This window comes from Meleagris gallopavo, chromosome 1, assembly GCF_000146605.3.
Source record: "Meleagris gallopavo isolate NT-WF06-2002-E0010 breed Aviagen turkey brand Nicholas breeding stock chromosome 1, Turkey_5.1, whole genome shotgun sequence".
NCBI lineage: Eukaryota > Metazoa > Chordata > Aves > Galliformes > Phasianidae > Meleagris > Meleagris gallopavo.
In genome coordinates, this window is record NC_015011.2 from 43092026 (window position 1) to 43116663 (window position 24638).

The window sequence follows — 24638 nt, forward strand, 5'->3', positions numbered from 1 at the left end:
GAAAACCAGAAAAACTGTCCTGCTTCTTGCATATATTATGTTAAATTTGGTACAGAGAAAGCAAACCTTCCAGGTTCTTAGCAACCTAATTCCATCATTACCTTCACAGATGAAAAGAGATGACTGCTGGTGGTAGGAGGGCAGGGAAGAAGAATCAATTTTGAGTTAAATACACTTGGTAATTCATTGCAGAAATTAAACCTAACTGTTTCATGGACACAGAGACATTTCAAATTGCCTGAACTGCCCTTGACAGCAGGTGGTGTTTTGGATAACCAGCATCAGGGATAAGCTAGCAAAAGGCAAAAGAAACACATTTAGAAAAACTGTACTGGAATTTGATCAAAGTGTTTTCCAGACAGCTTAGCTCTTAAGACACATGCAGATCATTTCAGTTCGAAAACAGTATCCTGTTTGGGAGAAACCCTAAGGACAAAAAGACACAGAAGTGATAGTTGGTCAAAACGACTTGTGCTACTCGAATAATCACTTGTGTAATGTATAGAGGGTGATTCTGCTTTAAAACACAGATTTGAAGAACCAGTGCCAGACTCTAGACTTGAAAAGCTGAAAATGACGAAGGAGAGCAGGAACAAATGTCCCACAGCAGCACTCCTACCCACTGCGGGGTCCTCCTGGGAGCACTGTAACCTGGGTCTTCTGTTCTCCTCACTGATCCTGCAGAACAGAGAATGAGCACTATAGATGTGTACTACACATCTTCATCTGGCTAGGTGCAGGTCTAAGACCTGTGCCTAATCTTCAGTTTTAATTTCAGTGTTGCAACCTTATTCCTAAGGCACTCAGAAGTTTGGGACCCCAGACACCTACATGAACGGTCACCTACAGTGGAGAGGCAGGACAAGGAAGGATAGACAGCAGTTTCACTGCTCAGACATAGTGGATTATCCATATCCCAAGGAAAGCTGTGCAGAAAAAAAAGCTTTCTCGGTAGGCCAGCTTAAAGACTTGGATGAGATCCCAGTGGAATTAACCCAAGCACAAAGCTCAGTATCTTCTACTCTAACTGTGAGTCACATAAATACAGACAGAACAGTGTACAGAAAATGTAATAATTATTTTAAAGGACACTGAAAACAAAAAGAGCACAAAATTCACCTTTGGAAAGAAGGGGAGAGAGAAAATCACGTGCAGCAGATAGCAATCCCATCACTTCACTCCTGGAAGTCATTCAGGCCGTGTAACACGGAGCATATGAGGACCTAAACAAAACTTACATAACCATGCATTACATTGACATAATTCTCTAGGTAGAAGCACTGGCTGCAATTCATATAAACATACCCATGGAAAAATAATATCTCATCCACATGTACAAGATTTACCTAATAAGAAGAAGTAACACCTGACAATTATCGTAACATGCTTCACAAAGAGTAGTTACGAATAACAATATCCAGTATTTCCAATCAGGAACTAGCTAATGTGGATTTGTGTGGGTTTTAGTCAACTGTTGCCTGCCTTGCAAGGCAAAATAAGAATCTTACTCCTTGGACACTACACAACAGGCTTCTGTGGTGCCCTCCACAACTCCAGGTTGATAGCACTTCACAACTGAATTCTGAAACAACACCAGGACATGCTTCACAATGTCCCAGTTCTTACTTTGCTTCATGTAAAGTCTTTTGTTCCTCAAGTCCTTCTGTTCCTGAAAAGTAAAAATTAAACATTTGTTAAAAATCTTGCCCACATGGTACCTGTCAATGAACTTGTACACTTACACAACACATTGGAAAAAGGGTAAATATGCCTAGTCTTTTGCTGGGAATGTAGAAGCATTGCTTCTACATTTTAGAGCTTATATACACTAAAAAAGAGTTCTGCATCAAATCACAGTCAGCTCAACAAAAACCCAGCGAGCAAGAGCTGAGCATTTATCTTCTTTTCATCTTTTCTCCTCATTCTCCTCCTTCAACAGAAGACAAGAAACGCTTTCAGATAGCTTGATCCAAGTGGATAAAAGAAAGGAAGCAAAGCAGTTTCTGCTAATACAACACACTCACTGCAAAATTATTTTTATTTCCCCAGCCCTTGTATTCAGTCCAGATACAAATGCTGCTCTTGGCCCTGATGCTACTTCAGCAGTCTGCTCAGAGCATTCTTTCAGGCTGTGTCTGTGCCATGGGAACCAGTAGCATTTTGCAGACGTATACGTACCTGGCATGTCTTGTCTTGATCTGTGGCATATCAAGGCATAGAAGATGTTATTGCCACTTTCTGGCTCTAAGTTTGCAAGGAAAATTAATGTACAAGATTTTTTAATCTCTTTTCTCCATAAACCCTATTTTCTATAGGAAGACAATGTATGTAGGCATCACTGGGAGGTTAACACAATGTGATCTAGCAGTTGTTCCCATTTAAGTCTCTCAACAAACCTGAAAATAAATGGAAAAACAAGATTTACCTTGTCAGATTAACACATCAGCTGTCCATGGGCATGCTTTCATACCATCCCTAATATGGGGTAACAAGAATCGGTTAAACATCTCTCTAAGAAGCTTAAGCAATGTCACATCATCTCACAGCTGTGGGGGGCTAACTGCGTGTACCTGGGCAATTACCAGCAGTTAGTAAAGATGGATGGCATTTTCTGAAGCCAAAGTAACCCAGCCATATGTTGAGACCTTAGGACAGGCACAAATAATGTTCATCCTGAGTCATGCAAGGAACCATTGATAAGCTGGGTTAAGAGTCAGAGAATGTAAAGGATATACACGAGCATGTAAATATTGCTAATTTAGGGATAATGGCATTCACTTTGGGGTTAAAATGGCACTCCAGCCTTCATCAACAAAGTTGTAGATCTCATTTTAAAATTTTAGACTGCTGATAAGGCAGAAATTCTGAGAATGTCTTTAAGATATGTATCTTAAATGGCATCTGTAATTATTACTATCAAAGATGAAGGGCTCACTCACTTAGGCCCTATCTTACACAGCACAGGCACTCAGAAGCCTGGCTGAGAACCACACAGTGCATTCTCCACACATTGTGCAGGACTGTCCTCCTCAGCCAGCACGTATCTGTCTCAACACATAGCTCAGCGCTCTCTGTGCTGCCCGCACCATGGGCAAAATCCATTAGTTCCAAGCTGCTCTTTTTCCACCAAGTGAGGCTGGAAATCCCAAGAGCACTACAAAGATCTTACTATCAGATCCTCCCACATGCAGGGAATGAACATACTTCCCCAATACCAAGCCTAGGCTTTTCTGAAAGCCAGCTAATTTACAATGAATATTGTTGTAAGCCATCTCTTTGTTATTTAAGGAGGGAACATGGTAAGAGGCTCCTTTGGAAAGTCCATGCTTTGGTTTTCTGTTTTTTTTTTCTAAATTCTGTGTTCTGTAAAAAAAAATAAATATTTTCATTCAAGTCAGTAATGAAAAGTACTCAGACTGGAAAGAAACACATTTCTGGTTTTATAAAGGAACATGTTTGGCAAGCTTAATTATTAGCGGCATTATCTCAGCAGCTTCTAATTCTACACCACTAGTTCAAAACATGTCATCAGATGTATTTTGGATGTGCACTAAAAAGCAACCAGGTACTTATCACAGTAATAAGTCTGCCACATAGTTAGTAAGCCCACCTACATAAGTATTCTGCCTGCTGTTCCTACAGCATAGCAAAGTCCCTACCCACAGTGCATGAAAGCTCTGTCTTGGGCCTTATGTGTAGGCTTTTGTTCACATTAGGGGGAAAAGAATATACCCCATACAACCCCATTGAGAGATTTCATGATTTTGCACCAGTGTGGCAGCAATGATTCAGATTCCATTGTGGATACACATGGTTGGATTCATTGCATTCAGTTTTAATCTTTTGAAAGCTATACATCTAAATGTGACCTGTGTTAAGAAAACCAATGGAGAGAGTCTGTAGGGTGCTTTCTCTGATTTGTCTGAGATATTTTATATGTGTACTGAAGGTGCTATTTCTTCCAAAATGAGGCCCAGGATACTTGACTTTTTGGGAAGATGGACCCCATATACAGCATCAGAGAGCTTTATACAGAGAGAGTTTATTTTAATTCTCAGACCAGAATAAGGTATGCCAGTATAAGCATTCCCATTTAAGTATAACTGTATCCCACTGGGATTTGGGCTGCTTAGAAGTACACTGCTCTGAAAAAAAAAGTCCAGTCCAAAAAATCCCACTGGTATTTCAGAGTGCCTGTAGCCAGCCGCTGCCACTGGAGAAGGAAGCAAATATCATACCCAGGACTTTCCCAATCGTGAATAATTTATCATCTGAAAGAAAGAATTTACATGGCCTCAATCCACCATAACTTAGCCAACAGATGTAGCCTGCACATAACAGAAATCAAAGAAAAGACAAAGTTCTTCTCTGTGTCAGTTCCCTAGATCCAGCCTCTTTTCTTCACTTTCTCTAACTTACCATATTTTTTCATTTGTGTCCTTCAGTGTTTTCTACAAGGACTGTCCCTTACCACAGCATCTTCTAGCATTTTACCAAAGTACTGTAAAGATGTGGGGTGTAGACAGCTTTCTTTATTAGCAGAGAGGAAAGGGTGATGTAGCTAAAAAAATAGCAAGCTTATAGTCAGTGTCCTATGCCTACCTACTGGGCTGGTCTTCTAAAAGTTTACTTACAACTCCAGTGCAGTGATTAATAGGATGTCATCAGAGCCATCCCTCCTGCTATGGGGAGAGTCTCCCTAAGGCCCAGTGCATATTCACGCAGCAGGCTGGCTCTCCCAGCCTGAAGTGAAACCCCTACCATAACTGCATTGGTGCTGTTGCACACAAGTTAGCAGGAACACAGCTTCCTCAGGTTTGGCATCTGGCTCATGGTCACTTCTCTGGCCACAGTCTATACATATCCACTTTTTCAGACTACAAGGCATACATTTCTGTAGTATTCTCAACACTTTCAAGTCCTTTTTCCCCATTAAGAACCAGAAAGCAACGTTACCTATTCCTGAGCTAAGGAATACCACTGCAGGAAGGTCTAGGTTCTTCTTAGGCTGAGAAGGGGCTACTTTGTGAAGAGGTAGCTCCTACATCTAGTCCTCTTGTTGTGTTCTTACTGGTTTTCTACCAGGAGACCTTTATCCCCCTCCTCTCACAAAACCTTTTCATTTCTACTTCTGCCATGGGATGACCATCTCCAAACTCTCCCATCTAGGTCCAGCTCCTACCACTCTTCCTGGACCAATGCCCTCCTAGTGTTGTCTTTTTCCACCACTCCAACTCAGCAAGCAATTTCCACAAGAGCACGAACTGATCAGGAAATCAACAGCCCTTTGGCACTTCCACCTTTCTCAAGGCTAGTGGGCCAGTAGCTGCCCCTTGACTTTTCTTTCACTTGTCAGGAACACTCAGGAAACAGAAATTGATGATCTTAGGTTATTAAACACAAATTGTTTTCAGCGTGGCAAGGAGCCTGCTATGGGCTGTTATCTCTTCCCTCTGCCAACTCCAGGCTTCTCCACAAAGGCTGTGATGACCACAGAGTGAGCTGGACATTTGCCTCAGAGACCTGCAGGTGTTTCACCTCCCCACTCTTACGTCTTCCTGAGTTATACATGGCTCATAAAAGCACAAAACTGAAACTGCATTTTCAAAGTGTTAAAAGCAATGAATAAGTTGCTGAGTAAAAAAAGAAAAATCCCACATTCCCAGCAGGAAACAGTTCAACTTCTGTTGTTTGTCATACCATACTCCCTGTTCCACTGCCTGCTCCAGAAACCAAATACTTCATTTTATTCACATTTCTGAGATACTTTATCCATCATAACTTAACTTCTTTTTTTTTCTAAGCACATAACTTTGTGAAATATGGTCATTCTTTCTTTTCATCCTAGCTGAATGATTTTTCATGCTTTCATTAGCCCAAAGTGAATGATGCAGCACTTCAGTTATACAGATACACAGTTCCCATGCATTTATCAAACTCAGACAGGACTTGGGACTTCCATGCAATCTGTATTTTTCTCACTGAAAAATAACAAGTACAAGAAGCATTAAGATATTTATGTCACGACAAAAGAATGAAAAGGTGTTTGTAATGGGAAGGTTAGAATTTCCCCATTCTAATCCAGGAGTTTAAAACCCAGATGCCAAAGTGGTCATTTTCGGCTGTGTATAATCAGTGAATATAAATGAGAACTTCCCCATGACAAAGCCAACTTTCCCTAGCACATGCCTAAGGTCATATTCCTTACTCCCTGGAGGGCAAACTCTCTCTTTTGACTGCAAAGAAAGCCCAGGAAGGCTAGTTTGGATTTGGATTTTAAATGTTAAGTATCTAAAACAGAGTGAGTTCTGATTTGATTTGCAGGCAGTCAAATAATTTTAGAGTTTCAAAATGACTAAGAAAGAGATGAAGACAAACTCACAAATCCGGTTACCTGAAATTAGAGAAAACACTCTTGCAACATATGGTTGAGCAAATATAATCGAACAGCAAAAATCTGTTATTCTATTTAATCTCAAGATCAGCCAATAGAAACAATGATATGACAGTGGCTCTAAGACAACAGATTTGATGTCTGGAGTAGCAACAAGACTGCAGCAGGAGGAACCATGATGTACACAGATCCACTGATTTTGAAAATCACTTGAGTTGATCATACCAATATATTATTCAGAATTGCGTTGATGTTAAATTGAGCTTTCATAAGCATTTAGGAAATGCAATTCTAAAGTGCAGTTTCTAAAACTGGCTAGATAACAACTAAAAATACTGTCCAATCTTCAAGACATGAAAGATAAAGTGGTAATTATGCCACAAAGCACCTTTGTTCTTGTTAAATCAGAGGAATGCTCCACAGAAAAGGCACTGGCTTTGCTTGCTGAGAAATGCCTTGCATTATGCATCTTAGGTTGTAAAAGAAGCAGTGAAAGCTCCTTGTATAAGAGTCAGAAGCAGGAAAAAAGGTCAAAAACTCCCTCAGTATAGTAGACAATCTGTCCAAAACTCCACAAAAAATAAAATATTCTAGGAACAGAAGGCCCATCTCTTCAAAACGACACTTAATTCATTTCAGTGACTCCATTGAGATGAAAGTTACCAACAGAGTGTGGGAGCTAAATCATCGGTAAAGCTTACAGCTGGAAATGCCTGAGATGCTTGAGACGAAAAGTTCCCAAGAAAATCCAAAAAGGACCGGCGAAATCAGCTCTCCAAATTTGCTAATGTAATGCTAGCAGCACCTCTGTTGCTACATAATGGACTGCAAAGATATTCAACCATTTGAAGGCTTATTTCAGGAAAACTCAGAATTATTTACTGTCTCGTGATAGCTCCAAATGTGGGAGAATGTTAATTAAACAACATGCTTCAGCCATATAGTTCTGACTTTAGTAATGACTGCTAATTACTCAGCTTTATATGCTAGAAGCCAACTGTTATCTTATTATGGAAGACGGTTCAAAAATATCTCCATTTACTTAGTCAATCTAAATATCAGATTTTTTCCAGAATCATAAAAATTGATTTAAATTATTTTCCTGGGACTGAAAGATGATGCTGTGAGCAAGTAGGGTATTAAACACAGTTGAACATCACAGGAGAGGAGAATTACACCTCAAGCAGTGTGATTCTCTTGTATAACTACAGCAAAGCCAGTTGTATATTGCTCTTCTCTAAGACTTCCATCATTTGGGACTTTTTCAGATCTGCATGACCTTCCTTTCTGACAAATTTCAAAAGCAATGCTATAATACTTAATTCTGTACTGTGATTAAATTTATCCTCTTCTAATGATGGGAGAGATACAAACTTCAGTTCTAAGCTGTTATACATATAACACTATTATCTTTGAGGCAGCTTCAGACTGTCAAAGTTTACCAGAGCCTGTGACTGCAGGTAGGTTCCCACACATGCCTAACTTCTTTTCTCCTTCTGCTGGGAGTATGAACACCTTTAAGTAACATGGCCATTTTTTGTATTTTAGAGAGAGATGGCGAGTTTCTTCCACTCGAAACATTATCTACTGAATTCAATGTAGCTCCTGAAATGAATATAACTGTCTCATTTTTTTTTATTTTTCCTTCCCTTTCCCTCTCTTTCCTTTCTCCTCTCCTCTGCTTTGCTGTCCTAAAACCACTCCAATCCGTGCTGTTGCCTTACCTTACTACTGTGACAGACTATGATAGCATTTTGAGAGTGACGGTCAAACAACACATTCACACAAATTTTTCTCGTTATTTACTCTATTCAGATATAATGCAAGCTATTGTTATAGTATCTGGAAGTGGATTGAGTTTTAAATCTTAGAATCATAGAATGGCTTGGATTGGAAGGGACCTCAAAGATCATCCAATTCCAACCCCCTGCCATAGGCAGGGCTGCCACCCACCAGCTGAGGCTGCTCAGGGCCCTGTCCAACCTGCTCCTGATTACCTCCTGCTTCCCTGCTGTTTCAACACCTCACTGCTCTTCCAGTGAAAAATTTTCCTCTGACATCTAATCTAAATTTCCCCTTTTAGTTTAAGATGAATGAACTATTACTGAAAGATCCAAACCTAACCTGTCTTTATTGTTCATGCTGGTCAGTGTGATAGAACTGCTCTGATTACAGGACTATATTAAAAACAATGAACAATTAAATTACAGACATACTTCCTGCTTCATCCTAAAACTCGCATAGTTTGTGGGCTGCTGCTCAAAGAATCTTTGAGCCTTGTAGTCTCTCGTTTCACCAAGAAACATGCTGAAGCTCCTCATGGATTTCATATACAGAAAGTAGAGACAGATACAATGGGTTGAGTAAAAGCATCAAGCAGATTCGTGTAAAGGCCAAACACAAATGATTTATAATCTTTTTATATGAAGAGCATAGATTTCAGTCCAATACTTTGCGGGTAGACTTCCTCTGCCTGTTCTTTATTCAGAGAAAATACTATATTTTAAAAGTACCAGTTGATTTTCCTCATTATAATTTCTGGGACAGATAGCTCATTCTCTCAACAGGACTGGAACACCACGTACACTAGTGGTTTTTATTCTCAGATCATAGTTCTTATTTATTTTCTCTTGCTCATTCTTGTCATTCCTGTTTCTTCAAAGTCATCTTTTGCATTCTCCTCCCTTCCTATGTTCCCCACACTCTCTGACATTGGCTTTAGCCCCACGCTTACTCTGCTTCTCGCTCATCCTACTTCTGTTGGAGCACCTACTGGCTGCTGGCTCTGACACTCTGGCACACTGTTCTGCTCCACCTTCTCCCCCCTGCTTTTCCTTCCTCTCCTCCCTCTAATGATTGCTTTCCCTAAATGCCAGTCATTAGAGAGGTCAGGAACAAGCAGTGTCACAACCACATGGAAAAGTGTTTCTTCTACTTCCCATTTTAACATAATCTCTGTTCCAGATGGTTACAAGCATTACCTGGTTGCAAATTGCTAATGTGCATCTGCTCTAAAATTAGGCAACAGAGTGTAAGAGCATTAAATTGCAAAACAGGAGGGGAGACAGCAAAAATTGCCATGTTGGTTGTTACAGCTGCTTGCCACACCTATAATTACAATTGTCTGACAATTCCTATTCTATGGTGTTTTCTTAGTTTTGATTATTTTGTCAGATCTGCATCACTATGGCTTAAATATTCCAGCTGCACATCTGCTTTAAGAAAGTATCAATTTAAATGGTGCAACAGTGTCTAAGATTGAATTTAAAGAAGAGCCAGCTTTGCTCACATTTGACTAGTGTTAGAAAATGTAGATGAATTTTTCCTTTGAAAAACTTCATATCCCCATATTTGGGGAGGGTAGTTTGAAGCTTAACAGGGAGCATCCTGGTGTGAGAGGAGACTTTTCTCACGTACACAGAAGAATAGGAGATGGGGAGGAGGGCAGGCTGGATCAGGAATCTTAAGGGTTGAATTCTGGAACTAAGACAGATGAGCTAGAGCGAAAAAGTTAGGATGAACAGCAAAGAAAAGTTTACAAAGGGCATAACGATCTAACTCTACTAGGATGTAGTCCCCTTCAAAAAAGGCATCTCACCCTTCTACTACAGTAAGCAGGAGATAGACAAGCACCCTCTCAGGAAGGATGTGAGTTTGTCCAGTTATCTAAAGGCTTCGAATAGCTTACACAGGCATCGATATCATTGCGATGTTGGTAATATCTTCTTAGTGTCTAAAAATCACATAAAATAGACTTCTTACTGTGAAATGTTTTCTACTCGCTTCTCTAAGTGTTGTGAAATGGCACAGAACAAAGCCATCACAGAAAAAAACATAAGATGCTGCACAAAAGAAATAGGAAATTGTACAGCTGCTTGTATTACCTTATTTCATCTCCCCCGCTTTACAATATATTTACTCTACAATATAATCCTGTGCCTCATTCAGTGCACACAAGATCCAATTTAGAGATGTCTTCCAGAGAAGACTGTTGGCTCTTCAGCCTTCTTTCTTTTTCTCCAGAAGTTGCAAGGTGTGTGGTAAAGCAGATTTATAGCTTCCAGAAGATAAAGGACCATTCTGCAGCTGAGCACTTTCAAGAATAAATGGATTCCAAATTTGTCTCTGTCACAGACTTCCACAAAAGGTACCTCAGGGACTCGTGTTACTTCAGGGATGGGTATAACTCCCTAGCACATGTGAAGAGCAAAGTGCCTGTGGTTAATAAGCCCCTTGAAAATGTATGCTTACAGCCTGGCTGCCACTTTGTTCCCAAATACCTAAACCAGAGCCTGAATCCCTCCTAGGCAGAACACACAGCAGCCAGAGCACTGGGAATCATGGCTGGACTGCCACGTCCAACCTCCCAAAACTGCAGGAAGGAGTCTGAGCCTGCCAATCCTTCAGCCTCAGAGCTAAGAAGAGGAGCTACGCTGATATCCAGATGCTTCCAATAAAACATAAGAAATGCATGATGTACTTTTATCTACCTAACTGCAAAGCCATAAGTAGACACAAAGTACTCTTCATCTTCCCTACAACCAAAATCACCTCCATTTCCTCCAGCTGGAAAAACTGGTTACGTATTGCACACAAACCATGTTGTAGTATAAACATACTTTTCTCTGCCAAAGCATCAGTACTATAGCGCACCAAAAGACGTTACAGACATTACTGATCCTAGTGAACCTTACCTGAGGCTTCTGCCCACATTTTGCCCAAGAGACAGGCCACCATTTCTGCTCAGCCATCATTCCCCTCATCAGCAAAGCCATAGGAGTGACAACCCATTGGCCCTGCCTCCCACATGGACTCACATCCACACTGCAGCTTCATCTCCAGTCCTGCCTCTGGCTCTGTCTCCTTTTCCTATTGGATGAACACCTGCATCAACTCTGGACCCAGCTCTACCCAGTATGCTTAGCCTCCATGGGACAGCACGCATCAGTGAGGGCAAGGCCTGCACTGGGGTCACTGTCAACCCCAGCCCCTTCAGGAGCTTCGCTGCTCCTTGGCACCGAGAAGAAAGGTGCTGTGAAGCAGTAGGCAGCCAATGTCTGCATTCACTTGTAATTCATGTAGTCTCCAGGCAAGAACTAGGTCAAGTTATAACAAGAAATAATTCCCCAGAATATAAGGTCAGATAGACACTGTTCTGGGATATGGATTATGTCCTTTAGAATCTTTTTTTCTTATTCTTCCATGTCATAAATGCTGTGTGCTTTCTAATAGAACATGGTGACTCAACATCCATGAGAATCGATGTTCCTCAATCATCTCCCACATACCTTCCGTTTTTACGGAGTATGAAGTACCACTAAAGCACCTTCTACAAAATGCTTTGGCAGTACTTCAAATCCCTCCACCCCCAAACACCTTTTGCTTTCAGAAACTGTATCTGAGTTGGACACTGGCACCTATAAAAAGCATACTCTTGAGTGCCATCTGTCAATGAGTCTTCAGCAAGGCTATAAAACAAGGGCACTGACAAACGCATGCCAAAACTCAATGCACGTCAGTTTGAGCATTTACAAAAAATATTCCGTGTTATATAAGCAGGGCAGTATCCTACATGGTTCCCAGCCTCTTTTGCGTCAGTCCCCTATCAGAGATGGCATTTGCTATTGGCTTTGCTCCTTTTTCCATCAGTCAGCCTTGACAAAGTGAATATCATTTGCCCCTTTGCCAGTTTTAACACCAGAGTCAATATGCTGAGTGGCCACAGCAAATGCAAACCCTGGTGTGACGTCGTTTGAGGTAAGCAGAGATGATGTTTTCCAGGAAAACATATCCAAAGCAGATGTAAGCTCTCTGAACATAAAGCAGGAGAGAGTGTGTGGATTATGTGATAGGAAAATGGCCTGCTTAGTTAGGATACTAATTAGGATGTTATTAGCTGTGCTAATAAATAACATGCCATGTGACCTTGAGTTGTTTGCTTCTCTGCTCACCTCCATCCTTTTATTCATCTTAGCCACTCCAATTAGATATCTAACACGTTCTCTTGATATGTTATTTGACAAATCCTGGGTTGCTATCCCCAGCATTCTGTATGTGGCACAATCATCTCTGATGACTTGGCATACTCTTGAATGGCAAATTTACATAAGACAATGCCACACCATGCTAGTGTGCATAGTTAATGGTGGCTGGCTCCTAGAAAGGGAGTAGTGCTGGTCCTTGGCAGTTCGTGACTCTGGGATGGCCAACAGTCACAAGCAGGACTAAGTATGTGGGTGTCTGACAACTGTCAGAAATTTGCTTCCAGCCCTCTCCAGGATAAAGATAGTGGGCTGGGTTTAGTTGTGTGTACCATTTGAACATAGCTGTGGCGCTGCTAGCATCTTTCAGCATGAGGATGTCTGTGAAGGCTGGCTACATTGGAACATGTTTGTGGAACATCCTGCTGCTCCAGAAGATCTGTGAGTATCTCCAGCAGTGATCTTCCCCTATCCCACCACAAGGTCTTGTAATTCCAGAGTCAGATTGACATTGCCTGGTGCTGCATGGCACAGCTACCTTCCACCTGCACCTGGGAAACCACAGAAAAAATAATTCTCCCAGAGATCAGGCAGGTGTGGAGGATGAGGCAAGCCACAGGGGAAGGCTACTGCAATCTGGGAAGCAGAGCACTGTGGGGAAAGATGGTACAAAAATAAATGGCAGCTAGTGACAGCAGGCAGTCAAGTGACTGGAATGATCGGGAAATTTGACTGATCACCTTGAGTGCCAAATTCATTTTCAAAAATCCCAGGGGACTCCCTTAAAAATAACTACCTTGCTGAAGATACTGAGGAAGACAGTTGTATATTTCCCTGTCTTTTCTGACTGCAAAGAAATAATGGCTTCATTTTTTATTTGATTCTTAAATGCCAAATGAGCATGGAAGGAGTCACAAGGCAGAACCGCAAAAGCTGCCTCTACGGAAACATTTGTTACCCACACCATTTTCTCCCTTGGCTTCATAAGAAGAAAAGCTATCGCTGGGAAAGAGACACATCACTGGATTGGCTCCTGCAGGTCCCTAGGCCTTTGCTCAGTAAAATGAGTAATGCTAGCAAGACGATATGATATGCAATTATACATCTCTGGCCATCACTACATCCAGCAATTCGTGCCTAGGACTAGAGAGCAGAGATGAAGATAAGTCATGCAGAGCAAAGCAGACAAAAACTTGAGTTTAAACCTGAGATTTTGGGCCATATCATATAAAATCAACCACTCAAAGCAGAATGGGCAAGTAATTACAGTACACCCTTCCAATGCACTATTTTCCCCTTATTTCAGAGTTTTTCTTTCCTAAAATAGTTTCCAAAAAAACAATACTTCAGATGTTTGAGGATTTACAGCTTCTCCCATGTCCTGTTTTGTTTAGAGCTTTCTCAGAAGAGCATCAACAATAAGGAAGCAAAAAGAGGAGATTAACTGGGAATTTAACCACTATTCCCAAAAAGGAAGAGACGGTAGTCTTGTTCCCTCATGTGAAAGGTCCCAAGAGGAAAGGTAGTGGGCTTAAAAATGACAAAAATTCTTCAAGACATTTTTCAGATTTCCCCTATTTTTTTTCACACCAAAGTACTGTCAACACAGGATCATTCTCCCCAACACTTTTTCATTAAAACAGCATTTTCTAGTGGAAAACTTCTCCTGTCAAAATGTCATGGACAGCTCTATTCAGCAGTCTCTGTTGCCGTGGAGACCTTTTCAAGGTTATAAACAGAGTATTAATAATAGTTCCTCAGCCAAGTCGCTCCTTGCTTACCCAGCAAAGGAGCTGGCCAAATCAGGACTCCTAAGAGTATTCACCTGTCAAGCAGGAGGGGCCAGCAAGTCCTTAGTCACTTTAGTGGGAATTGCAACATTTTCCAAGCAGAGTCACTTTGTGTGATTCTCGATCTACTTACAGTTATTCCTGATTTTATTTTTTAATTCACCTTCCTTTTCTAGATAAACATATCTGTGAATCTTTAAGCCATGAGTAAACGTTTAATGTCTTCCTGCAGAGGTAACATGCCTCACTCTCTGCTCCTCTGTCTGCAGTTTAAGCCACACCTTTGCCACTGTCATTGCAGTAGTCAACCCTTAGCCCTGTCTGGAGTCCCTCTAACTATAGCATTACTGTTCAGATTCAGAGCTGCAAGATATCTACTGATTTTTTGCTGAAAAAAAAAAAAAAAATTACCTTTTTATGCCCTTTGCATATAAGGCCTTTATCTCCATCTATTTTGAGAGAGCAGAGAACGGCTGACAACAGATAGCTGTTGATACCAGACAGTGCTGGGTGAGAGCCAGGCTCCAAGATGATAATTAAATGCTTTTTGTTAGTAATGCTTCAAATTTGAACCTTCAAAGTATAGATCATGTCTGTCTAGACTCTTAGATATTAAGTTTCCCAAGCAGTGATGTGGTCTTGCCTGTGTTTGTACACACTGGTGTACGCATCTCTTCTCTCCACTAACAGCACGAGCTGTATTGCCCAACCTGATAAGTGGTGAAGTGGGATGTTTTAAGCAGGATGCCTTGGAGGGGTCACTCTGGGACAGATCTGCTCAGCACCAGTGAAGTGCTCTCTTCACTCTGTAATAAAGACAGACCCACCTTCTGCTTTTTTTCATCCATACTGAGGCTTTCTCACAGCTGCTTTTCTCAATCTAGAGAGATCCCCTCTTCTCTAGCTTCTCTCACAGCATAGTTTTAATTAAACTTCTTCATTATCAGCTCCAAAAATAACTCCTTTCCTCCTACCAGAGAACTGCCCTCAGTACTCCTTGCCCTGAATTCACCCGGTCCACTCTTTCTGGTCTACAAATCTTCAACAATATGGTAAATTCTCCTCAAAGGCAACAGAGAATGGATGCAAAAGAGCCACTGGACATTAGGCAAATTCACTCCACTGGTTCAAATGCAATAAAACATATTTTATGGATTAATTTTACACTTGAAGTTTTTATACTCATCTTTGCATAGCCACCATCAAGCCTGAATGAACAAGCGACGCCAATATCCAAACAAGCTTGCATTCAACAGAAAAATGGTCCTGTGTCCATCCATCACCCGGCTCAGGTCTGCAGAGGTGGCTGACCTGGGAGTGCCTTGGTAACTGGTCTCAGCACCAAGGCCTGGGAGAATTCATGCTTCACAGAAGAAGGTCTTCCCCTGTATTACAGGCTTACAATTTGGCCTGTAGAAACTGACACTTGGTGAAGCAACTTCTGCTTTTCTACAAGCACCACCTTTGGTTTGCTTTCCTCTCAAGGGTGCAGGGAAGGGCCCACACCCCAGAAATGCAGGCTGACTGGTTGTACCTTGAGGGTTTGGCCTCAGCCCTCTGAAGTAGGGCAGTTTCATCACCCTAATAAGGGGTGGACTGGACCACTCCTTAGTGACAATATCTGAACTCTTCAGAGCAGACTATGCACAATGATTAACAGAGTATGTCATTCCACTTGCAAAGCTATTGATGATAGGCTATCATACTTCAAACATGTATTTATGTTGGAGAATTTTTAGCTACCTGTAGTTTTATAGCTTCCCCAACCTTTGACCATGCAATGCTTCAGCAATTCAATAAAAACGACTGCTTCAGCAACAACTGAAGATAGGAAGTAGAAAATAATCAGTGCGCTTTCAAGACCTAAGTACTCAATAGTGGAATAAAACAATCTGTATGCTCACAAGGTGAACCTAGAAAGCTCCCACAGCAGCCTTACTGAAAAAAATAAAAACATTGCCTAAATAGCTATGCGGGGATCAGGACTCTTTAAGAGAAGCCAAGGAGACACTACCAAGGTAGAAAAGTGGGTCTGCTCTTTTTAAGCAAGATGGGAAATGTGAGACCACAAAAATTTGCTCCACAGTAACAAATTTTTGGCAGGAACATGCCATGCCAGTGCTTCACCTTTCACTCCCATTGGCAGAGCAGAGCCTTCACAGCCACCCTGTGAAATGCCATGCATGCACCACGACTTCTGAGGCCCTGCTGTGACTTCCACCAAGGAGCCAATGCCAATTAAAAACAAAAGTCATTTTTTAACAGGGATTAGTTCCTCAATCTGGTTCATTACTTCTGTGCTAGCTGAGTGACAGGACAGTTCTGTGATGTTCAGGGGAAGGAATGTCCAGAAGCAAGATGCCTCATAAAGAACATCTCCAATTTGTAATGAGAACAGCCTCTTGATCAAGATTCTTCCTTACGTAAAAGAACAGTTTTGCTCTAAATTACAAACAATTATGATGATGGGAGAAATGCCAAAGAAGCTGTGAGGAGAAATCGGGAGCAGCTTGAACACTAAGGGAAAGGGGACCATAAAAACCTAAGCTTAGGTTACAGACAAAAATTTGTTAAGCAACTTGGTGTTCCTTCAAGAAAGTTAGCTTAACGACCAACATACTCTTCAACCATAACATGAAATACGAATATCTAGGAAAAACAAGTAAGTAAACTGCATATACAGTCCTTTCTTACATCCCAAAACAATCAGGTACTTGTCTATCACTATTCATCATAGTTACATAAACCTTAAATTCAGCTGTATCATCATTACAAAAATGCACTGAGCTGTAACAGCTATACTCAGCAGATGGTTAACATTTGCTATGGGATCTTGTCTCCAATTTATGTCCTCTGACTAAGGTTAAGAAAAAGAGATGATTTTTACCAGCCCATCTCTTTCACAACTTTATTGAAGAAATATATCTGACTTTGTGCCCACCTGTACTCAAAAACACAATCGATAAAACTGGGAAATGGATCTTCAGTGATTCCTAATAAAGTGTCTGCTTGTTCAATTCCATCAGTGTTTGTAGGCCACTGAAAAATAATCATGGAGATGAAAGTAGAAAAGAAAGAGCTTGTGTTCTGAACATGTCCTGTGCATTAAACTCTTTCTGAACACTCCTGCTTGAGCTCCATTCTGTAACAGTCTCATTAGATCAGTTTATGAGTCATTAATTCACCTTGTTAATTTATCAGAAAAGTTTTCCTCTGTAGCTTGCCAATCCTTCCTCGTTCAGAGAAAGGAGAAATATGGCACAGTTGCAACGTCAGTTGCATTCCTATCTATGTTTACAATTGCTCTGTGGTTTGCCTTGCAAGTTTTCCTATCAGTTGCCCTGACCCTGTTTCTAAGATTTTGAAATTCTGGTGTCCACACAGGACTCTTCAGATGGAGTGACAGAGTGCTGTGGGAAGATTAGTGTGAAATGCAGGAACAGTGCTTGAATCAAGGATGAGAAAAAGTCTCTCATGTAGGGAGTTTTCTCCAGTTACCCACAACTTGTGTTCTGACTTTTAGACACCAGTGACTATTTACCATTTTTAAAGGGAACTGAGGCATCTACAAAGAGGATACACATTCTCATCTGGTCTAGGCACATTCCTGTGAAGGAGAAAGAACTTTGGTTTCACCGTTGTGCAATTCACCACTTCATGTCTGATGCTTTAGGTAGCTGCAGACCTCTTTGCATCTTAATCTGAGACACCTTTGTGTGCCTTTCCATGTATTACGCCAGAGCCTGGGGCCAAGCAACAGGCTGTAAATTCCACTCTGGCAGCCAGGACTCTACCAGGTAAGCACCACTCTGATAGTGCTGAAGTCCCCCCTGTGGATTTAGCCATCAGTGTATAATCACTGCCAGAAATAAATGACTATATTACTTTCAGCTGGCAAAGCTGCAGTAATAAATCCACAAGTTATTTTTCTGTTAACTGTGTCAGGAAATTTGCTGCTTACTGCTACTCTCTGTGCTCCCTTCGAGTCAGATTTGTTCCTTCTTGATATCAAGGCATTTGCAAGTCAGATTGTTCAGAGTAATAAGCTTTCCTAGTGATTAAATTAACACCATGAAATTCCAACATGTAGAACTGACAAAACTGGACTTTGAAAAAGTATTGACTTCTGTTTTTGTCTATGGAAAAGTGCTACAGACATCATCCCACATGCAGCTGTACTCTGGTTCATGCTGTTCATCTGTTTGTCTAGCTTTGTGATTATTGGACCAAAATAAATCACTATAGAGACAAATACTGTCATACAGAGCATTTCAACTCTGAAATACTTTGGTTAAGAACATGAATTTTCTTACTGTTACTTTTCAGACTGCCACTAGACAAAAATTAAAGCCAATCTGTGCATTCCAAAGATTATATATCCTTACAGAAATAAAAGATATAACTGCATGTTTGAAAAATAAAATATTTGAAGATTTACCTCTAATGCTGCATATGAAATTATTTAGAGTCATTTATCCATGCTGAGTGATCAAAAATTTCCTTCCATTACAGAAGAGCACCCAGAAATAAGAAGATAAGGTGACCAATCGTGCTTACAACAAAAGCCTGTGTTAACCTGTATACCTGCATATGATAAAGACAGCCACATGCAAGGATAAATGTATCAACTGGTTGGCAATAGAGACTTGAGCCTTCTAAATCACATGGCAAAGATAAATTAGAACTATCTGCCACCTACATCAGATGGTGAAGGAGTCAGGAACACAATGCTCTGGATACCAATTAGTAGCATAATGGAGCCAGTATCTCATGTTCTAGTGTGTCAAATTCCAGCAGTGCCAGTGAGATCAGAACAGAAGTCACAGCAAGGTCACTGCAATCTGTCAGCAGGACAGCTTCAGCTAAGTACCACATCCTAATCCCTGTCTGCTGAGAATTTACCAGAGGAGAAATGCTAGTAGTTAAAATGAACCTAAAACAATATTTACCACAGGCATCACACCAATAGATGACTTGTGCTGTACAAGACTGTAAAATGCAGGTTTTTTTAACTGTTAAATGAGCATGTTCTGTTTTGATATAGAAATATTCTGAAGTCTGTTTATTCACAGAAATGGCAAGGATATCAGCAGTGTGGCAGAGACAGTACAAACACCTTCAAATAACATACCACTTCATCCAGATGCTGTTTGGAGGAATTACTGCTGTATGGAAAGATGATTGTGCCCAAATGCATCCCTTTAGTGGCTCACCCTCAGGAGTGAGTCAGTTCAAGATGCAACAACTGTATTAAGACTACTACACAAATACTGATGGACTCATCCTCCTAGCATCACTTGTCAGGCAGAGAAACAACACCCATGCTGCACAGTGCGTGAAGTGCAAAGCAAAAACTTTCTTGTATAATATTTTGCCAGAAGTAATTAATCAAGCTTACCCATGTGTGTTAACTTACCCTGTTACAGTGAGGTCCCACTCCCAGTGTCAGCATACTTTCATGCCCAGCCTGAGGCTGTTTGTAGCCACAGCAGGCAACATAGCTGATAACAAGGAATACAATTTCTCTACCACTCTCATAGTGCCAGGAAAGGAGGATGAAGTGGCACACTTGAGCTTCAATAGGGTGAACTGGGGTTGTTGCTTTGTATGTAGATACAATCCTTATATCCTTCTTACAAAAATAAACAGTACTTTTCCATGTGCACTTAAAATCTTTGATGCTAAAAACAGTAGCTGCCCTAATTTAGTCAAGGTAGATGAAATATAATAAAGAACCCACTCCTAGGGATTAGAAGACACGTTACTCCCATCTTTATTCTTTCTGAGGTTCATTGGCTTCTGTTTGTACATTCTATTATCAATCTTCTGTCTGCTGAGAATTTTTCATAGAGGGACCTATTCCCAGGAAAGAAAATGGGAGATAATTTTAACTTATTCAGAACAGTTGTTGAGCAAGAGGAGATGAATAGGCCAGTTACATACTAGAAGACTGAAGAGACCAGTGGCAGTTTTGTTGTGCCTTTTCCAGATTTCAGCAGGCTTTCAGCACAGTGTCTCTTGCAGGTAAGGTTTCACACTGCAGCTGGCTTGATCTAACAGCATGCTGCTAAAATGGGTGGGCTGCCTCCGCCATTCCTTTCTGTGTCTTGCTGCTCCATACCTTGCATGGCTCGGCAGCATAACCAAGCTGATCTGACTCACTAGATACTCAGAATATCCACTTTCTTGAGCTGCAGCAGTTTTTCATGAGCTCAGAGAACTGAAGTGACCAAGATTAAGATAAGTGCCAAGCAAGAACTGTGCAGCTCATGGTGGGAGGAAGAGTAGAAAGAGAAAGAGAGAGAGAAATGAAAAAAACTAGCTTTTTCACATAGCGGTGGCTTTTACAACAGATGTGCTATCCTGTGAGCCCTCTTACAGATTACAGCAGAAGAAAGAAGTGTACGAGGTGACATCTTCCATTGGTATCATGGAAATGTTTCTCTGCCTTACATTGAAGGAGATCAATTAATTGAGTGGCCGGTAAGGACTGCAAACCACAGAAGCAGACAAGATGTTTATCTTACACAAGAATTACTGCCTAGGATCCTTAGCAGGTGAAAAATTCTCTTTTTTCTCTACGCAAAGAAACTAGTATCAGCTTTGCAATACTCTGGTGTGAGATAAACTATCTACATACTGTCTAAATAAGCAAGACGGTCAAGCAGGAAGGGACAGCATGCAATCACATGGCCATTTAGATTTGATCAAGAAGTGAACAGTGTTTTAAGTCTGTATATAAATGCTTTCATTTTCAAAAAAAATACGCCACAAGTAATTCACTTGCTGAGAAGTGCTAATTTCCTCTTTTTTTCCTCCATTTACCAGATATTTGAAGTACGCAAATGAAAAAGGGATCCCAGAAACAAATAGAAGAGAGTATTGTTTAAACCCCTGGGAGAGTCACTCTACCAACCTATAGACCCAACTGTGGTCATATGGAAAACCAACCCAACAATTAACAACCACTTATCTTTTCTGCCACCTTGTATCTGAAATAAACTCTTTGAACAGTAGGATCAGAGCAGAGGAAGAAGAAAGGAGAAATGAACAAGGTGAGCTTACAAGACAAAGAATATTCTTTACATTTCAAACTGTTTTCCTAAATAGGAATAAGACGGTTGTCTGCATCTTTCCACTCTTTTTGCTCTCTGCAGCTCAGACTAACACTGGGCACCTGATGTGTTCCTGCAGTCAAGCAACAGGTATGCAGACTTCTGGGTTTCTAAGGGATGCTTAAAATGTAGGGAAGAATGAAAATTAAAAGATTATAGGCAGGTTGGGATAACAGATGCTAACCAAAGCTTTTACATCTCCCATTTTTGGCCAATTATGCAAAGAGAAAATCTGCACAGGTAAGCAGCACATAGGAATAAGTATCAGAAGACCTCTCTGGGAAGGTGTTAAAAGACTGATTATCCCTTATGTGAGTACACTCACCATATCCACCTGGCACTCACAACTAATAGAAAACCACCCCAAGGTAGCTTGTAACAGTGCTTTCATGAGTGGCTCTAGTTGCTTTAGGTGGAGCAATGCATCCCATGTAGAAGGGTAAAACCCAGATTAAATACAGAATTAGCACATAACAAAGAAAGAACATGATGCTTGAATCTTTCCCAGTAGCTAAGTCTTCCCTCATTAGCAAGGCAGAGAAGCGGAGCAGTGATATTTCTGTCAAAGTGTTCAGACTAATTGAAAAGTGAGGCAATCAATTGCTAATTTCATAGCTTCCCTGGTTCCTATAAAAATAAAACTTTGTCATAATCCATTCATTAGATTTCTCACCACACCAGAACAGATGACTCCTTATGCCATTGTACTTCCATAAGGAATTAAAATCAGCAACACAGGAAGTCTGAGTAAGTGAGCATGGAAAACCATCAATAGCAGAGAGAGCACCACAGCGTAACAAATGGTTATCCACGAGTGGCTCCCACCAGAGGAAAGATGTAATTTGTAGCTGCTTCAGTTTCAATTATGGAGACTGAGAAAGAAGACTTCCTTCATTTGTGCTGGAATCTCTTTCTTGATGAAGCTATCAAATTCAGATACCAACCATCTGACAGGCTCTTCTTTAGACATACTCAGCAATTCATTTACTACTTAAAAGCCAGCTGACACTGCCAAAATGAATGAGGGTTTGGCAAATAACTTAAGACTAAGAATCTCCCCTCTAAATTTAGTGAGTGCTGTATTCTATTGTTTATCACAGAGGACGTTTATTGGATGGACTAAAATCCCAATATAGTAGGAACATATTTAAACATAAAATGCCTACCATAAAGTTATTAATATAAACCTATTTTTGAGAAGCTAGGGAGACCAGACGAGAAAAACTTTCTGAAAATAATGGATGACTTCAGTATGACACCAGCTGTGTGCAGCTCAGGCTGGTATACAGTTACACCAGATATCTATTTTGCACAATAGGTCTCATGATAGGTAAGAGTGTGTTACACGATGGATCCACATTAAATTGTGACAATTTTGGCTTCTGCACCATTAGAAGAAACTGCTCAGCTGACTAGAATTATGCTATTTGTGTAAATCAATCCCTCACATGGGATGTCAAAAGAAAAATGACTTTGTGAGTAGCAAATGTAAGCACGCTGATCCGTGCACAAGTATCCTGCTGATATGTAAACGTCCCCCATGTTTCTACCATTAAAGGTCTGTCGTTTTAGCCAACTGCACTGACAGGTAAGCAGTGTAACTCCAGTACAGAGCCCAGAAACATACCTGAAGATAGAGAAGTTTAAATCAAGGGCTGGGGACCAGGAATTCTCAGCTTTACTTCCTTTTCTAGCACTGCAAGGCGATAGGTCATATGGCAAGTCATTACAAACCATCACGCCTCCTGGAAAACAAAGATAGCTCATTCACTTGAAAAAGAAAACACAGAATATCTACGCCAGAGAAGTACTCAGAACACTAATTAGGGAACTGCTCTTTTCTCTTATCTCCATTTCAGTCTACTCTCTTCATTATAGGATAAGTCCATCTCTAGCAAAGAGAATTTTACATGTGAAAGGGGAGAAAAAAATATTAGAGCATAAACCTCACTTCCAAGTCATAGCCTTTTTTGCATTTTCTTGTTTTTTTTTAAACCTCATAAGATTAACAGAATTCAATCATTCTAGTCCATGGATGAAAGACGTAAAAATACTCCAAAACATAACAGGTCATACGTTTCAGTGAATGAAACAAAGTGGAAAAAAATAGAAGACTCATCTATGCCATAGTAAAGAGAGTCAGAAGAAACAAAGCAGCTATAAAAGAAAATTATAAAAAAAGTAAAGAGAAGCTCAGTGACTAAAAATGTGAGCTATGAAACAGACTCTCAGCATACATGAATAAACACTTTACCTTTCACATTGAAAAAAAATAAATTATTTCAAGATACAGTTTTAAGCTGATTGTTGTTGTTGTTGTTTAAAAAAAAAAGACCAAGCATGGAGTATTTCCATCAATAATAATCTTCCCATGTGAGCAAATGTATTTGTCCCTTAGTTTGCTGATCTGTCATGGCAATGGCAGCTTAAAAAATTCCCCCACCAGCACTTTAATCCTGTTCTCTGCTTCATGACAGTGCATGTTTGTGAGGTCCTAGAGTGAATAGGTTTTGGACTGACTGCATCCCCAGTCCCTGCCTAAATCCAGCTTTTTATTCCAGCTGGATCACCCCTCAGCTCCACAAATGGCAGATTGGGAGACTTCAAACTATCAGAAAGATGGGACTTTCTGGTGCCTAGAAAATGCTCAAACAGCCCTGCCATCAAATGCCCTACTTCATGCTCAATAAACATTTTATTTAAACATTAGCTGGCTCTGTCTCCCAGAGAAGTTGTCCCTGATATCATGGGTTCACCTGCTTTTTCCCATCCCATGTCTCCATTTCCTTTTGGCACAGAAAGATGTTTTTTCATAGCATTACATTGGACAGGAATGGGGAATTTGCCCAGCTGAAAAATAGATTTTGTCTTTGTTTTGCTCAAGTTAGTTCTTGAAGGATGTTTCCCCCTCTTATTGCATGTACAAACATGAGGGCACATGCCAGTGCCTAGGGACAGGGAACCACAGGGGTGGCTTCGTTGGAGTCTGGCTTAGCCAGTTTACATGGCCATTGAATTTAGATGCCCTTTGTAGCAATAGCCATACAGCCACTGTTTTGCTGTAATTGTGTACACAACGAGAATACAATGGATCAAAGTAGCAACCCACAAACAAATAAACCACCTCTCATGTTCACTGCACTTAATTTGATGATTTCTTAATGTGATCTTCCACTCTGACAGCAGACACCTATGGAACCTTATCTCTCAAGGTCACTTGTAATTAATTTGATTCCTGTCAGCAAAGATGATCAGCTAACCCAGTCAAGTCAGCTATAACAGCTTCCACAAGGAGACAGAATTTGCATGAAGCCAGAGAGGATGACCCGTCACTCTTTTTTTCTTTCTTTTTTTCTTT

General features: G+C 40.6%; 2 long non-coding RNA genes across 9 annotated transcripts in view; one reads left to right on the forward strand and one right to left on the reverse strand.

The window, feature by feature from the left end:
* The window catches only part of LOC104910403, a 47496-nt gene that overhangs the window by 20115 nt on the left and 2743 nt on the right, over positions 1–24638 (reverse strand). For 4 of the 7 annotated variants that reach the window (XR_793039.3, XR_004160102.1, XR_004160098.1 and 1 more), the window contains exons 2-4: positions 22908–23025; positions 2179–2396; positions 1120–1669 (exon numbers count right to left, since the gene is read on the reverse strand). This is a non-coding gene — a long non-coding RNA (uncharacterized LOC104910403). Of the gene's footprint in view, positions 1–619; positions 679–1119; positions 1670–2178; positions 2397–19581; positions 19660–22907; positions 23026–24638 lie in introns of those variants that run through there. The other 3 variants (XR_004160105.1, XR_004160103.1, XR_004160101.1) reach the window with 3 other exon arrangements.
* Positions 20111–24592, forward strand: LOC104910398. 2 transcript variants are annotated; one of them, XR_793036.3, is made up of 5 exons: positions 20111–20189; positions 20547–20722; positions 20994–21220; positions 21323–21370; positions 23842–24592. It is a non-coding gene; the product is annotated as an uncharacterized LOC104910398 (long non-coding RNA). The 2 variants fall into 2 exon arrangements; XR_793029.3 differs by lacking the exon at positions 20547–20722 and having other exon boundaries at positions 20113–20189.